Genomic DNA, 18,428 nt, shown 5'->3' on the forward strand with positions numbered 1-18,428 from the left:
CACTGGCTACAAAGGTTATTGACACTACTATCTCAAATGCCTTCTGGATGTTGCCTCTTATAACAAACTCACAGGGAGGAAGCAGAAAAGTGCAGCAGTAGCTATGAGAGTAGCAATGCAGTAGCTGGAGAGAATCTGACAAAACAGGCAGCTCCTCTTAGTTCAGGGCTTAGAAGGAATGAGGCTACAGTATATGCAACTAAGTGAATAAAAATGTGTCTGATTTGTAGTTGCATAATCATTTGTACTAGAGATTTCCCAACTGCCCACTTTCAGAATTCACAAAGACTTCACAGTGTCTCTGCAATGTCATGTGACTTGGCCACATCATTTTGTGTATCTGTTAGAAAAGATTCTGTGTCTTTCCATTTTCTCTGCACTCCATTCAGACAATATGTAGTCGTCATTGATCATACAAAGGTGCTGTCATTGACCATACAACAGACGAGCTGATTACAGCACAACAATGGGTAATAATGACCCCTGACAAAAGCCTTAACATGCAAATGACTAAGAGGATATGTTACACGAAATCTGGCTGAGAACGGTCAACAGTGTGACAGTTCATGAGATTCAGATAGGTCTAGCCCAAACAAACTGTCCAGTGTTTGTGCTCCACAAAGCTTGTTACAAGAGCGCACCAAATGAGAGAATTAGCCGAATAATAAGAGAGCCTTGCAGAGCACAGCATGACTGCAGTAACAGCTTATCTGGCAGGGACTCAACCCAATGCAGTCCCAAACAGCTATACACAGACCCCACGAAAGCAATGCAGGAAATAGAGACTATATACTGTACACACAACATAGAATTACAGCTAACCTGCAAAGCTACTGGAATAAAATAAGGTGCATTGGGGGAGTAGCTTGTGATTGAGCCTGATTAGTAATGAAAAGTGCCGACATCTACCATGTGCACCTCAAAGTGATGGTAAGAACTATTTAAAGGTCCATTTTCTGTCCCACGTGGTAGGACTTACACTGTTACATATATTTTGATTCTTCTACTATGTCGATTTCAGGAATCACCTGAGAAGACAGCCTGTGTGAGAGTGTTTACTTTGTGAAACCTCACCTAAGTCCTGAGAGATCTTTGTAAGTACACATTGTTAATCTGCAGTAAATCTGCATTTAACTTAAATCAACACATTATGGTAACACCATGTGTGAATATACAACACACAGAGCATATATTGTTCCTGATGTTTGGCTGATAAAGCTTGACACAGGCACTGCCAAGGGCAGAGATCACATGTCTCCTGCCTCGTGTAACGCCCCCCCCCCCCCCCCCCCCCCCCCCGCCTAAAAAAAAAACAGCTATTTGTTTTGGTGTCAGTTGAATAAATAAGCAAAAATGTCATTAATTGCTGGTGTTATGTAGTGGCATCATTTTCAAATGTCAGCTGTATTTCAACATAATGTTGGGGTCTGCACTGTGCTTGCAACAGTCTACAGACTAGACGTGATTGTTTAAAAATAAATATATGGCCTATTCTTTGGCTATATCAGTGATGGAGTAGAGTATGCAGCCCTCCTTTAATAAGCTGGCAACACTGGAGCATATGCGCAGTGTCTGCCGTGTACCAGTACCCCCCTGCGGAGCCTGCTGAGGTGAGCCAGGGGAGACGCGGCCGAATCAGAGGACACGCCCTTCTGCACGGCCTCCTTCTGTCAGAGCTGCGAGAAACACTGTCCTACAGGATGCAAGCTCCACAGACGCGGCCATGGCAACTTGTTCAGACGTAGCCATTTCTGTTTGAAGACCTCTGACACTGACGTTTTTTTTGCCAGATTTATGACAACTATTTAACCAAAAACAACAACAAGCTGCCAGTCCAACATTTTTCTATTTAGCTTTTTCTAACATTATATGGAAATACTAAGATGACAAAGATAATTTAACGCACTAGTTTCATGAACAACAGAAACACAAAGGAGGGGGAGCACAGTTCTCCCAGCTAACAAGGATGCTTTCCACTGCTCAAAAAACTGCAAAGGCTGGCTAGAAAAAAAGAACTGCTGTTGCAATGGATAAGATACATAACACATATCAGGGGACTAAAATAGCCTGTAGTTGGATCTTAGTCATACAGACCATGTAGTCACCCTGTTATTGTAACTGCTACTAAGGAAGCAGATCTAAAGGTGGGTGGGAGATGTTATTATATAACTTTAAGTATAGGCCAAGAGAAACAGAGGGATCCACTTCCTCTGTGCTGTAGTGGGGACTGTAAGTCAGACAATACCACTCCCCCTGCAGGTCTGATTCAAACAGTCCTTTCTGGAGACCAGAGTGTTCAGCCAAGATCCCTTCTGCTATTCAGTCCTCTGGCTCTCTGTCACTGGCACGGCGACGCCAGGGAAAACATCCAGCCGTCTACAGGGAAATTCCTTAAGCATTGCGCACACCAGTAAGCACTCTGTGACAAAAGGCTCAGTCTTTAACAAAAGGCTCCTCATGCTAGCCTAAGAAAAGCACACAGCTTCATCTGCGAGCGTTCATCAACACTCTGGCGCTGTATCTGCAAAGCGCTGCTGTCTTTTTTTTCCTCTTTCGCTTCTCGCACACCCTGGCTGCTGAGTCATTTCCTGCCACGAATCAGTAACGGGGGGGTTGGGGGGGGGGGGTGTAGAGGTGCTGCTGCATGCTTTGGTGTCGGCATGTTTTTAATGAGGCTGTGGGCTAATGACTGTTGGAGCCGAGCCAAGCCAAGGAAGTAATTATTAGAATCTTGTTACCTAATGTTCATAAATCATAAATGACACTGTATATCAAGGTATCATAAAATCACAAACAGTGTGCATGAACACAAACATACGGCACACACATGCACGCACGCACGCACGCACGCACACACACACACACACACACACACACACACAGGCACACAGATACACACACATGCACCCACACACACAAGCATACTGTACATACAGTACACACGCACGCGCACAGATATACACACATATGCATATACACAAACATGCATACATACACACGCAGAAACGCAAACATGCATGCACACACACACACACACAGACACACACAAACTAAAATAAACTGACACTAAAATGGAACAGATAATCCCTGGCATGAGGACACAGGAGCAGTGCTGCTATGTTGCCCAGTGATAGCAGCCTGGGTCCTGGGTTCAGAGACTTTCAAAAGACCGGCTAATCTCCAGGTCATGAGACAGGTAAACACTATGTCTAGCTGGACAGGTCTGTGATCAGCCACGTTTTAGACTTTCTCCCTAACAGGACTACCTCTGCTGTCACGAAATACTCGCAGCGCATTGTGTCTCTCAGGAAGCTCCTCAGCCACCGAAGCAGGAGGGTCAGAGGTGGGCCAGCCCTTTTCCTCACTGGCCGCCATGTTGCCACGTAGTCCTACCTGAACTGACCTGCTTGATATAAATACCCATCGCATGGGCGCCTAAAATGAGAGCACACGGTTAAAATAACCCAAATCAGAGCAGTGACAGCGCACAGACCAGCCACTGCACTGCTCCAGATAAGCGCTTCCAGATTTAGCAACGGACAGGCAGAGAAGGTTCAAGGAATCAAAAGGAAGTGTTTGGACTCCTAGTGGCCCCCAGGCAGGGTGTCTGGGTGCAAGCTCTCTGTAAGAAAATCTTTTTCTTGTCGCTACACCACCCAACCTTGACCTTTGTTACACACGGAGTGCTATGACATCGTATTCATTCAAGCAGGTGGGGTCGTTGAGTTTGTGGTGTCTGTGATGGGGAGCGTTTAGTCTGCTCCGCTGGCTGACGGAGCCACATGAGTAGACGCCACGTCAGAGGGAGAGGGGTGTGTGAGTGTGTGTGTGTGTGTGTGTGCCTGTGTCTGTATGCCTGTGTGTGTGTGTGTGTGTGTGTGTGTATGTGCGCATGCAACAAGAGCCTCTGGATATTTTCAGCACCCAGGACAGCACCAACCTCCATCAAGTCGAGTCTGAATGAAACCATAAATCACAATACGCTTTAACAGCACAGATCTACCACTCCTGGCCACCAAGTCAGCTGCAGTTTGAAGTGCTGTTCAAAGCTCAGACTGACCGTAAAATTGCTCACAAAAATATTTGTTGACCAAACTCAAATGGCTTTCACCACTTGTCAATTGTCCAGAGAAAAACAAGTTGCCTCAGTGGGCGGCTTCAGTCCTAATTGCCGATCAAATGCCAATCCCGACTACTCCCAGACGTCTCAGAGTTCATGCTGTCCCATTGCCCTGCCCTACCCCCCCTGGCATTAACCTCCCTCTCCTCTGCCCATTTTCAGGGAGTGAATGTCCCAGTTTGTTCTTGGTAATCCTAGTCCTGTGACTTGGCACAGCTGAATGTTGTAAAACTAAGCCCATTAGAGTCTCAATGCTAATTGTATCTGTGTCCATTAGATCTCTTGACCACCACCTGGGCAAGGGTGTGGCAAAAGGTGGTACCCTGTTTAGGGGTGCTTCTTGGGAACTTTCCGTATCCTTGGACTCACATACGACACGTACACACACAAATACCATCACTTCAGTGGTTGCTATGGAGGTAAGGAATGGGATGTCAGCATCTGGAGATGTCAATGAACCTAGAATCTCACCTCTATCAAAATGTGGAGAGAGAGAGAGAGATAGAGAGAGAGAGAGAGAGACAGAAAGAGACAGAGAAGGTGGGAGAAAGAGGTGACAGGATGGTCAGAGGAGGTGGGAACGGAGGGCAAAGGCGATTCTGAGAAAGCCAGAGCAAAGAAAGAGCACTAGAGCCAACTGTCAAGGAGAATCTAGTCAGGAGCTCTCAGGCCCCACTCGAGGGGACTAAGTCGGTCAATGCAGCAGCAGAGAGGGTCAGACAGGCCATCAAGGACGAGAGAACGGAGACAATGGCTGAGGGGAGGGGAGGGCCGAAGACTCAAACAAACACGGTAGTCAGTGGCCAGGCAGATGCCCAGGGGGCCAAGGGCACAGCACCTGGCACCACGTCAGCAGCCTCACACCACGCCACTGATGAGATCACAATCTCTCCGCCTCAAAGACCACGCAGACACACAAACCCGAGGGCGGACCTGAAGGGCAAACCTGAAAGGTTTAAATGTCTGTGGCACAGTCACGTCATTACTTTGTCATGCTCTTAATCCACAGAAATAACATGAAGAGGGGACCAAAATGTGGTATGTGTTTCAGGCTAAAACGAGTATTTCCAATGGGACATTATCACATTGCTTCTCATACTATACGAAGCTAATAAGGAGAGGAGAGAAGAGGTCATATTAGGTAATGTTTATCAAAACAGTTTCCCTGGGAACACCCAGGCTTGATGGCAATGCTATGGGTTATGGTTGAGAATGGTTGGGGGTGGGAGTAAGGTTGTACTGCACATTGATTATGAAGATGTGGCTCAAGCTGAATCAATGTGCTCAGACAAGTCATTCATCACAGGTCTCAGGGGACACACAAGGTCGTATGACAAGACACACTACGAGCAGAGGAGAGAAGAAGTCACTATTAGACCACAGGCTCATACCGCCTCGAGCAGAAGCTGTTGCAGAGTTGTCAACTACCTGTCAGGCTGGCTTGCTTTCAGCTGATGGCCTGTTTTTTCTGCTCAGACCAAAGAGGCCTCATGAAAAGTCTGCCTCTGCCTGTCCAGGCGAATAGGAGCAGATGTGTTGAATAAGTCTCGTATGCATTAGGGCAGCAGCTTTAAGCACGGCCTCTTAACAGTAAGTAAGAGGGCCAGGGGATTTAACAAACAGCTTAAGGTGGATTTGAAATGTGGCAGCAGGCAGGTTTGAGATGCTGGCCGGTTAGTTACCCACAAATATAACATTATCAAATGCAATGACCATAACATTTAGACAACACTCTATACATAAATAACAATAGCAATTTAGTTGATTAGCTAACATTGACAACTCATAATATATTACCTCATTAGGTGGATTGGAGGTGTTTAAGTGGGGTAATAGTTTCAGTGTTTCAGTTGATATCATTGCCACCAAAAGATATCCTTTAACAGAGTGTTCAGCAAACCTAGAGGTAACATTATGAGGACCAGTGTAAAATGGCCAGCATATGTTTACTGCTGCAAGACTCAGGTAACAAGAGACTGAGCTGGAACAGTGTGAGCAGAAGATACACAGGCTCTCAGCAGCAAATTTAGCGAGCACCCACACATTCCATAACACCTACACTGAACAGAAAGAGAACTGTTTTTTAAACAGAGGAGGGAGGGAGGGAGCACAAGAGAGAGAAAACGGAAGAAACAAAGCACAGTGCAGTGTTGAGCCATCCTAATCAGCCAAAGGACATGAATGCAGCACAAGGCCAATATTATGCTGTCAGAACAGAGCTCACAGCACTCAGTTCCCACTTGCCCCAAAAGTGAGCCAATCCCAAAGGATATGGGCTAAATCCAGCCCATACTAAAACACTAAATGCAGGCACAGCTCAATCGTATCATTACATAAACCAATGCTAGAGTATAAACCAGATAAGCTTGGAAAACAGGCGGAAGGATACTTTTCAAAGAGGCAGGCTAATTAACAAAAAATACTGCATTTATGTGTTCCCATGAGATTGGTACATGATGCGTGAAGCTCTGAACGATCTGTATAATAAGTATACAGAGGTGACATCAAGCCCTTTGGCTGCATATGCAAGGGCTTTTCCTGGGTAGGCAGCTGTCACTCAGGTTATGAAATGTATGCCACTAATCCATGAGACAGAGGTTCTTTGTCTTGATTCAATCCTCTAGCTTGGCTAATTAAGGTAACCGGGACCTTGTAGGGTTGCTAATGTCCATGTAATCAGCCATTCAGGGCCTCAATTTCAATCTAGAACAACAAACCGTGGTTGTGACAACTATGGTTGGTGTATCCAGCATGTTACACATAAAACTGGCGAATCATTGGACATCACTTGGTCAGCTGACTACCCTTGTCTGCCAATTTTCTCCAGGGTGACTCACCAGACCACAAATAACAACTTTGTGTGGTTCTAACAGTTAGAACAAGAGCCTTTTTGTATTAAGCATCAACTAAGGCAAAGGGTTAGATACAAAGAAATGAAATGCCGTCAGAAACTGATTTTTTTTTTTTTCAATTGCAGTCGTGGAACATGGAAGACACAAACATTGTTTCCTGCGAGTAAACTTAACTGCTTTCTAACCTGGGTTTTCTCATTTCAACCAGGATGGACGCCACTGAGTTCGGGTGTAGCTTTAACAGAAAAGGGCTACCACAGAATGACTCAGCCGACACACACCGAAACAGCTGCCAGATAACCCACCCTAGACTGGTTTTGCCTTTAGATTTCCTGCCAAACTTTAATATGTGCAATGAGATCACTCTGAAAAGGGCTTATATGCAATCACTAATATGTCACTTAAGTGAAAAACAAGAATAACAGCTACAGTACCAAAATCCAGCTATATCTAGCTTTGTTTGATTAACTAAAACAGACAGCCCAACATTTCTTATATCTTTCTCATATCTTATATGCTAACTTTAATACAACACTAGATCACAAAACAGATAGGTTGGCCAATGTTACAGTTTCCAAGGCCACACATCTACAAACACAGCACATCAAGTCACTTCATAATGACAGACAGTATTCACATCACAAGTATATGCAAAACTGTAAAAGACAAGACTGACTCCAATTGATCACCAATTAACCACAAGTCGATTATTGTATATTTAAAGTAGGCTAGCCTAATATTTATTTATCATATGACTGATTTCAGCACCTCTCGCTACCGCATCTTTGACTGACATTCCTCTTTCAGTGAATCATCACTTGACTGGGTGCCGTAGCTATGCAGAAATCCCTGCTAGGAGAGACCAAATCTGGGTTGAGGACGATTGCTTCTAGTGAATTCTTAAGGGTCCTTTTGGTCTGTGCCGAAAGTGTGGCGCAGTATAATTTGACATATGGAGGAGCTCAAGTCCTCATCGAGAGCAGAAAACGAAAAGAAAATACTACGCACAGAAAATACTACGCCAACCAAAAGTTATTTGAAAGGCTTTATAAACGTTTCAGAAAGAATGTAGGCTACAACTATGGGGATTGGTCTCATTGCCATTTCTAAATAGAACAGGTTTCTTATCTATTGTTTTTTCCTTATTAGCCCAGGTACTTTGAGAATGGGTGCATGTCATTGTGCGTCATTTTCCCACGTATAAGTTGAGATATACTATACTAACTGGTTAGTCCATTGCCTTAATTCTCCGGAGAGACCAAGTATTTTAGCAGGACTACAGGAGCAAACCTCTTTAAATGCTACATTCATTTTCATTAATAAAGCATGCGAGTTGAAATTTCACTAGCAAATGCACTGTACAGAGTGAAGAAAAAAACACCCAGTGATGAGTTCGTCTGGCAGGCAGAGCGGTCATTTAAGGATACGGCACAAGCGCTGAATCTGCGACGTCATACGACTGCTTGTGAAAAGCCTCAACAATCAACCTGCTCTACTGCTAAAGTATCAGCACTAATAATTGATAGCTCTGCAATGCCTCCAACACTGCCTTTCAGTGTATCCCAAAAAATAAAAACACTATCTGATACATACCGGTGCTGATGCAGGGCTACTTCAGAGAGAGCGTTGTATGTCTAGCAACTGTAGAGGAGCGCAGTCGTGTGTGGGTCCGGCCGGCGGGCGGAGAGTAGGAGGGGCGCGATGAGGTGGATTGGCAGGTGTTGTTATAGACGCAGCTCAGTCGCAAAACGGGATGGCTGCAGCAACATCGTCTGCAGCCACCAGCCGTCTATGCTCCAGATGCTGCTTCGAACTATAAAGGAGGGGCGGCTCACAGTAGACGCACTCACTGCACCAGTCGTAACCATTTCAGTGCCGCAACTATCCCACTGCTTTGAATGGTAATTGATCTGGAATCGATTATTCACCAGCGCAAATTCAAATCGTCTTATTTGCAATAGAGGGTTTAACATCTAAGTACACATATACTGAGCAAAGCAAAGTCACAACTGAGTAACAAGTTCTTCTGCAACAGATTGCAGTAGATAAATTATTGAGAAGCTTTGAGGAATAGCAAGACCAAAAGTGCGCTCAAGAGTCTGACTTTAAAGGCAGAACCCAAACACACTAGTGGTCAGAAAGCATAGGTTACTACATTATAAGGTGAATACTTAAATTATGATTCATTATACTCATTATATTATTATAAGGTAGTTACTTTCATTCATAAATCGTGTTATTTTATTTGTGTCAAATGTAAAATTATATTTGTGGAAAAAAATAGTCAACAAAAATGGTATGACTGACTCATTATCATGGTAAACTAGACTTCAGCTAACTAATTTACTGAAAAAATGCTTTGGATGATGACACATCAAAGATCCACAGTTTTCCTAATTATCTGAAATTGAGCTGTATCATCCAAAAGTGCACTGATTTCAGTGGCACAATAATAATACAACACATCACATTCATGCACAAGTAGTTTCCTTCATACTACTATTATTGACAATTAACAATATATAATAATTAACAACAACAATATTAGTATTGTTAACAAAATCATCGTGATTTGCTCCGAATGGGCACAGTGAGTGTGTATGTACAAAAGGTTTGCACTGTATGTGCTGTGTCTGAGAGGGATTGCAGGATTGTTGTCGTTTTCTGCCCAGTCACAATAACCCTGTCTGAACTGCAGAGAAATTAGAGCAATATTAATGGTTGGCACGTACATGGCTAAGAGAGCAAGTGACCTATTTAGACAAACTCCAGTAGATTCATTCCCTCCCAGGCTCATCAATATGATTTATCCAGGACCAGGCCTGCAGCCACCAGCACCAGCCAAACGGCACGCTAAGCGCAAAGCTCATCAGGATTAATTATTTGGAAGAATTCAGTCATTAGCAACAAATTCCCCCCTTCAAAAGACAGCGATCCGTCTGCGGCTCTTGTGCAATGATGACCTTCTGTAACAACGGTTGAAGGGATCTGTTATTGTAATAAGCTCGAATGGGAGGTCTTAATCCCAGGCAGCTGCTTGGTGCAGTACCAGACCAAGTCTGGCCCGTGTACTGCCTCCTCTGGTCTGTGCCCGTTGGTGAAGCCTCCACCCCATTGCTTCAGTCAGACCAGAGCTACACCCAAATGTTGTTGGGATTCTGCATGTGGAAACGCACTCATTTGATCAGCTACTTCATTAACACTTCTACATGAAGGTGATTGAGGTTGTTATCTTTAGGTACACCACCATCTGCCCTTTCTCACTCCTCCTCTCTTTCACCGCCCCATGCTGCCTCTCTCTCTCTCTCTCTCTCTCTCTGTTCCTCAGATGTACTGCAGCACATCAAAGTGGTGAGTGAAAGCAAAGATAAGAGCAAACTCATCTCTCTTTCTCTGGCCTCCATTTTACCGATTCTCTATGCTAATACTCCACATCACAGAGCCCAGCTGCTAGTCTGATGTGGGCTCATTCACATGTGAGGAGTGTGCGCAGTTGCCATGGCTATTATGTTATGAGATGTCTGGTAGCCTTACTCAGCAGTTTAGCCAGAAGGTAAGGCCCAGCACAGTAGCAAAGCCTCTCTTGTGTTTTGATGCTGTAATAAACAAAAGAGGCGTGGTAAGACTGTCCTACACTCTCTCTCTCTCTCTCTCTCTCTCTCTCTCTCTCTTTGTCTTGTCACAGATTCACGCTACGTAGAAAAATACTTCAGCCAGTGTTCAGAATCTGCTGACTACACACACAATTTCACATGGAAGAAAAGAAAGATTTGCCTTAATTCAGGTTTCAGAGAGAAAAAATATCTGAGGATGTAGTTTGCGGTTAAATGAAATCAAACTGAAATATATACCTGGCTATCTTCTAGGATTGCAAGTATTCTGTCAAACTCTTAAGAAATGCAAAACAGTTTGTATATCTAGACCCTGCCTGTGTGTCTTGACGACTAATGCAAATGCACTAAGGCACTAAGACTGACTTGAAGTGCAGCCATATCAATATCTTCAACCTAAATTATTGAACAGTTTAATTATTCATAACTCAAGTGCAAAAAGGTCTACATCAGGTATTTCTGAAAGCCCCATTACATTTTGATTTCATAAACAAAACAAAAGTAATACATAATTCAAAAGGCAATAAACAAAGAATAGGAGATGGCATTCAGCTTGGCTACAGTGCCATAAACGGATTTCTTGAAACAGCTTGTTCTTGGGAAAACAATAAGAACGGTGACTATAAACGACCTCTGGCACAATGTCCTACACATTTATGCCCAATTTAACAAACACAAATACATCAGCAGTCATATCACGGCAGGTATATTTTAGTATCCTTTTTGGTTTACTGTGTCTCAACCGTATACATGAATAAGTGTATGTTAATACTAACACAAGTCAGTCTATATACTCTGCACAGCAGTAAGAATTCATGCCGTTCTCTGAATATTAAGTCTAGATGTGTGAATTCATATATGAGCATCCCTTTATCCCTATCATCTGTGTTTGGACACTCCGTCATTGAGATTACAAGCCTTGTATGGACCTTTTTAATGCACCCTGTTGATGCTGTCAGTTAATGCTATGGGTAATTCAGACATGCTTTTAATTGTGGCAGTACTGATGCTCGGGTTTCATGCTTGCAAAGTAATTGCTACTAATTGAAAGACTTGAGACGATACCTTCAGTCTCAAGTGTACTGAATAGAAAAGCTCTCTTCTGCGGCTCCTTATGTGCTAGTCTTCGTCACAAGGCCTTTGCCTCTGTGGAATCAACATTCTCCCACTGGTTCGTCCTTGCACATAGAGGGCATTCTATTTCTGGTCCGTTCCCCCAACTTAATCCAGGACAATATTTATTAACTGCAAAAAAAGGGCTAACTGTTGCCAGAGGTCACAGAATGTTCATTGTCGAACGATCCCAAGTAGTTTCCTCAAACGCCCGAATGTTTACAGCCCTTTCTCTTAGAAGTGATATGGAATTAGACCGTCATTTTAGCCACTTAACTCTGGAGTGGGACGTAAAGCACTGCTGGAGCCTACGTCAGCCCTGCTCGCATTTCACGACAAAATGCAGAAAAATACTTCTTAAGGTCCTGATCCTAAATTTTGTCTTCACCGGTTTTTGGCATGGAATAATCAAAAGCATTTTCCAAAAATATAGACTGTCAAAAAATGACAAAGGCTCTGAAAGCAATGAATATTTGCAGCGCTGGACTTAAGAAGGGAGATCAGACAGGCAGGAATTCCAGAGAAGTGCTTAAAGTCTCACACCAAAAGCTCTCTCACGTCTGACGCTGGTGAATTTGGGAGGTTTAAAACAGTCAGCCATGATGACATTGCACTTCACTGCTCTGGATTTACACTCAGAACACTGAGTTACGTGACCATGGAGCTCGAGTGTACTGTACATCCCAATAGAAGCTCAGGCCCCTCAAAACTCCAACAATCTACAACTAACATGTGAAATATTGATCAAATCATCAACGTTAGTCGGGTGTAGTTTTTCTCTTTTGATTGGGGATACAAGTGCATGTGGAGATATGATGGGAGGCGATGATGATACAGTTGATTGCCCCATTACAGCATTACTACATTCCTCCTGTCTGTACACTGGGAGGTTATTGCACTTTTCATTATGTTTTCTAGCCGATTACTGTAAAAAACTCAGCAGGCCTAGTTCTTCACCGACATATCCACATAATGCGTGAAGGTCATAACTAGAAATGTGTTATCTTGCACAGTAAAAACACTTGAGGTACGGTGCTGTGCTGTGATATTCTTGAAAGCATAAACTGAAGAAGCTCAGTGAACCTTAACCAAAAGAGAGTGTGATGAGAGAGAGACTGAGACAGAGAGAGAAAAAGAGAGAGAGAGAGAGATAGAGAGACAGAGAGAGCATTAGTGAAATTCACTGAGTCATGATAGCGTTTGGCAGCTTCTCACCTCCTGTTAGGCAAAACATCAGTATATATTACCCCTTCCACAACGATAAGACACACATACACACACACACACAGAGAGAGAGAGAGAGAGAGAGAGAGAGAAAGAGAGAGAGAGAGAGAGATAGAGATAAGCATCATACTCAATCTTGACTTACTGTTAGCTACATAGAGTATAAGGGGTAAATATAACTTAACCCAAATCTTCGGAGATAGCACACGATTAAGAACGTGTGCTGTGTCACAGTACAGAATTAATGGGACACAGGGGCTGCAAAGAGGTGACTGGCTTGGGTCACTCACAAGCTGATAGCACAGACTGAGGACTCTCAGCAGCACAAGCCAAAGGAAATGGGGACACGGCTCCAGGGCTGGCGCAGCTTCATGGAGTTGCTGACTGTGTACACTTTGAGAAGCAAAGGCCCGAGGCCCATACTGGAATCGGACCTCAGCCACATTTCTTTATGGGTGTGAAAGTGACGATGCGGTTCTCTACCTGGGCTTAAGATTGACATGGCATTGGAGCTGAATTCTTGTTGGTTTTCAATCTGAGCCAACCAGGAAGAATGACTTGATTGTTCCTATAATAAACACTATTATGATTTGGATTAAATATCTATATACCATTTTTGTATTTCATGTTGAAAGAGTCCATTCTGTAAATCTGATACATGATATCAGGTGAGATGCAAAATCAGCTGCTTGCTCTGCAAAAATGATGAGGAGGTAGTGTGTGCGAATTGATGAGATTGCCTTTTTCGAATCCATTGTGCACCAGCTCGGAGGATTAATCATATAGGCTTCTAGGGACGGTAATAGGTGCCAGATTACCTCATCAGAAATACAAAACAAGAGAATGAGAACTAAAAGGAGTCCTGCATCCATCTCTTCTAGGAACTCAGTGACTTATTAGTCAAATTCACTGGCAAACATATGATCCAAAACCTTGTGTACCTTTATTCCTCCCTATTCCTCTGTCTGTCTCAGAGAGTCTGACAGGTACACACAAGCAGAGAGGGGGAGAGAAAGAAAGAGAGAGAGAGAGAGGGAGAGAGAGAGAGAGAGAGAGAGAGACAGACAGACTCAAACAGACACACAAACACAGATAAACGATGCCTTTTCTCTTATTTGCATTTGTGCAATCCCAGTTTCCTGGATGACCCTGACTGCCTAATGGACAGGCATTAACCCCAGCACCCCCCCCCCCCCCCCCCTCCCCGGCCTTGAGGTCAGTGGCCAGACCTTTTGTCCGTCTACAACTGCCCATCACCATGGCAACATGGGCCAAGAGGAAGCGAGGAGCAGCGACTCAGCGGAACAGGCCCATTGATCGCGGCACCATCCTAATCCTCTGCATCTCCCGTCCGCTGTACGGTGTACGCCCATTGATTATAACGGAGGCAAATAGTTGCAGCATACGCCTCGCTAACGGAGCGCTTGAGTTGCGCGGCCGGTGCAGCTCTGCTGTAATCCTCTGCATCTCCCGTCCGCTCTGCTCTGCTCTGCTCCGCTCCCCCTCCCTCTGTCACCGTCATCCCAGAGAGAACGTGATTCAGATCAGCCTGAGCTGCATAAGCAACTTCCTGCAAATCTGGGTCACATATGTTTGAGGTGCAGGGTGAACATATTAAGCCACTTAATGCCACCCGTAAGTTTGCCGTCACTCTCTCTCTCTCTCTCTCTCTCTCTCTCTCTCTCTCACACACACAAACAAACACACACACACACACTCTCTCCAATATGCCATCAGGGGGGATTGGAGTATTAGTGATAATTCAACACAACCTAGTAACCTCACTGCACAACTCGACTGCATAGAGTCTGTTGGGCAACTGAATGAAAGTGTGTTAGTCCTGTGAACCGCACGCACACACACACACACACACACACACACACACACACACACACACACACACACACACACACACACACTCTCACACACACACACACACACACACACACATACACACATACACACATACAAATGTGTGCATACACACATGCATGCATGCACACATCCACACACACACACACACACACACACACACACACACACACACACACACACACAAACATATATAAAATATATTCCAATATACAGTTGGAGCAGTTGTTTCCAATTCACATCACATCTTTCTCTCATCTTTGATATTCCTCACTAAGCCTTCATAATATACAACAGAATCCATTCAGAGTATGAGAATCAGAACTCACAGATTCAGTCAATAGTGAGATAATTGGCCAAATGGTGCTTGTTATCAACTGTATTGGGCCTCGCATGTAGAGCAGACTGCATGGCAATGCAGCGAATATCAGCACACTGTAGCAGTACTCTATTGCATCACCTGAGGGCAGTAGTAAGCATAATGAAGGTATGACGCTCTAAAATCACTGCTGTGTGTGCTCACACCCCTAACTCCATATTCACTGCCTGTCTATGGGAATATTTATGAGATAGAATTTATACAGTTTGAACTACAGCATACCTATTCCCACATTGGTTCTATCAGACCAAAAGGCAACAACAACAACAAGATTAGTAGAGCACAGAGACAAACAGGCAATATGATTATTGTTTTATTATAAAGAGGCACGGTCCCACTTAGAGACAGGGAGATTCTATACCTGCACTGAAGACACAGTATCCCCTTTCAACAAGAGAGTTATTGATCGACACCCTGTTGAACTGTGACAGCGAACGGAGGATCGATATTGCCATATTCCGGTCCTCAGGACAGGATTGAGTCCGCCAGGGAGGAAGCACAATCTGACGCGTCACTGGAGTCCTTGCATGTCCTCAGTGTGTGGTCAACAGAATCTGATCCCAGCCTTGCGTGTCCTTCTATGCCCTCTGCTCTGGCAGGAAATGCATTGTGCTGCTGCTCATTGTTGATGGTGTTCTATGGTGTGTTTTGTTTCTAATGTAATGTCTTTAGTAATCTATGGATCTTGGTGCTTTAGGTGATGTAGCGTAGTCCTAGACTAGCGAGAGTACTTATTGCAACATGGCTTTACATTGCATTAAGTTTTGTTATGCTATACATCTCTTAAATGAATCATGTTGTATATATGTATGTAACTAAACAGTTTTGATAAAATATTGAAAAGCACAATAAATAGGTTCTAGTTAAAAATTGTATTTTTGTGTTTCTGTAAAAATCGAAATATAGGTAACGCTGAGTATACGCTGATTGTAAGCAATCATAATTGGTGTCTTGAGCCCTCAGAAATTGTGCAATCCTACCAACAAAAGGATGTCTAACCAATGCTGAGCTTTCAAGCAATTTCACATCTGGTGCCGCAAGCACATTGTGTAATTAGATGATGGCTGCTCAAACATTCAAAAGTTACTGCCTAATTCTGTTAAGGCTGGTGAGTGGTCATTTAGCAATCACTAGGCCTATATCACACAATATGACGGTGCATAATCTATTTGAGATGATCAAATACAATCAAATACAAACAATACACTGACATACAAACACAAACACACATTAACAAACACACACACACACACACACACACACACACACACACACACACACACACACACACACACACACACACACACACACACACACACACACACACACACACACACACACACACACACACACACACACACACACACACACACACACACACACACACACACACACACACACACACACACACCACGGTTCTTTTGATCTTAAGCCTCCCATATCAGGAATCAGTCCCTGAGTCAGACCCAGCTGAGCCCGCAGGCAGACATTGTGTGCTAATGTCTCTGAATCTCAGGACTGCTGGTGTGCGGCAGCAGAGGCCTATGATGCTCTCTCTCTCACACACACACACACTCACACACACACACACACAACAGAGAGACACTGAGCCGCGGGCAACCCTGAAAGCAGACTGCAGTGGTGGCAGAGGGGCAGAGGCCGAGGCTAACGCTAAGGCTAACGGCACAGCCCTGACTCTGCAGCGCCCCGTCTCCTGACACAGCTCTCTGGGATAATCGCTACGATGATAGACGATGAGGAGACACAGCTTTGCACATGACAGCAATCTCTGAGAAGAGAGCACTGATGTGCAAAAAGTGATACCAGAGGGGAGGGCTTGGGAGTATGATATTATCAAGTTCTGCATGTCTGCAGTCTATACTTCAGGTTCACTGCCATGACAGTGAACAATGCACAGATGATACTACTATTTTGGAAGGTGAACACTGAACCTGTAACTTAGCTGTTACTAAAGATGCTCTGGTTGTCGCTAAAGAGGCTCCCCTAGCACTGTAAAGTGCTTTGGGTGCCTTGAAAAAGCGCAATATCAATCCAATGTATTTCTGTTGTTGTTGCTTTTGCTTCTGAGGTCACAGACATTTATCAGGAGCAATTGTAATTACAGCTTGCAAATGTCTCTGCATCATCATACTTCAGTGGAAATCGCAGAATCATGGAAATTCTGCATGATTTGTGGTCCTAAATAATCACAACAAATCACTAGATCCCAGTGGGACTGTTCAGTAGTAAACTACATGATGGTGCAACATTGATCAAACACATCAAAGGTTTCTTTTTTTCTGTAACTTCTTCAGAACTACCATGCAACGTTGACATTTTTCTAACTAGTTACAGTAATACTTACGCTAACACTTGGTACTTATCTAAGAAACTCTTCATGAATTACTATGAGATTACTTACAGTAAATCAGAGTTTCAACTCAATCCTTCTTTCAGATAACTCTGATAGCTGTATAACGTTCTTAATATTCTCTCTGGCTCATTGCGAGCCATTTCTCTGATTGTTGAAATGTGACACTCAGGCCATATTGAACAAATTCAAAGGGCAGACTCAATTTCCACACAATGCATCAGAATACCCCTTTTCCATCGTCTGTCTCCCTGTCCTTAATTGAGAGATGGCATCTCATCTCGATCTCATCAAAATCCCCAGCAGTGCATAATCAAAGGATAAAATGTCCCCTGTTTAGATTCAAATATCCCCACATATGTATTGCTGTTACTAGGATCCCTCAGTTTGCCATTGAGTGGCAGGAAAACTCTGCTGATCTCCCTTCTTCGACTCCAGCCTCCCTCACCCTGTGTGATGCGCTGTGTCTCCTGAGACAAAAGACCCATGCGGGTCACATGACGTGTGACTGACCTCTGACCTCGGTGGAGAAGTGGGCAGAGTGCCGCGTCACAAAAAGCTGCAGCTGCTGATCCAGGTCACATGACGCAAGGCTGATGTCCCAGGAGCGGATGCCTGACAATCACAAAGAAGCAACATAGAGTACGTCAGCTTTCCACACTACTTAAAATAAAGCCTTTCGAAGGGATTGAAAGTCCTTCTGTAGTATGCTATACAGCATGTTACATACATTATTATACATCAAATAAGTATAGTAAAGATGTAAAATGCAAACACAAGCATACCAAACACAGTGATGAAATAAGGAGAAGTGGCCAATAAGCTAAAGCAGGCACTCAAGAGGAAGTCAGTGGGTCTATTACTTATGTTGAAGTCCCTGACTGTT

The 18,428-nt window shown here is 43.9% G+C and overlaps 1 protein-coding gene across 1 annotated transcript in view; it reads right to left on the reverse strand.

Moving 5' to 3' along the window:
• Nucleotides 1–18,119, reverse strand: part of map1ab (microtubule-associated protein 1Ab) — a 36,357-nt gene extending 18,238 nt beyond the window's left edge. The window contains exon 1 of the mRNA XM_062547203.1: nt 18,056–18,119. The gene's annotated coding sequence lies outside the window, so the exon portion shown is untranslated. The remainder of the gene's footprint in view (nt 1–18,055) is intronic.
• Nucleotides 18,120–18,428: the final 309 nt, after the last annotated feature.

The sequence above is a fragment of the Sardina pilchardus genome, chromosome 10 (assembly GCF_963854185.1).
Source record: "Sardina pilchardus chromosome 10, fSarPil1.1, whole genome shotgun sequence".
Classification (NCBI taxonomy): Eukaryota; Metazoa; Chordata; class Actinopteri; order Clupeiformes; family Clupeidae; genus Sardina; species Sardina pilchardus.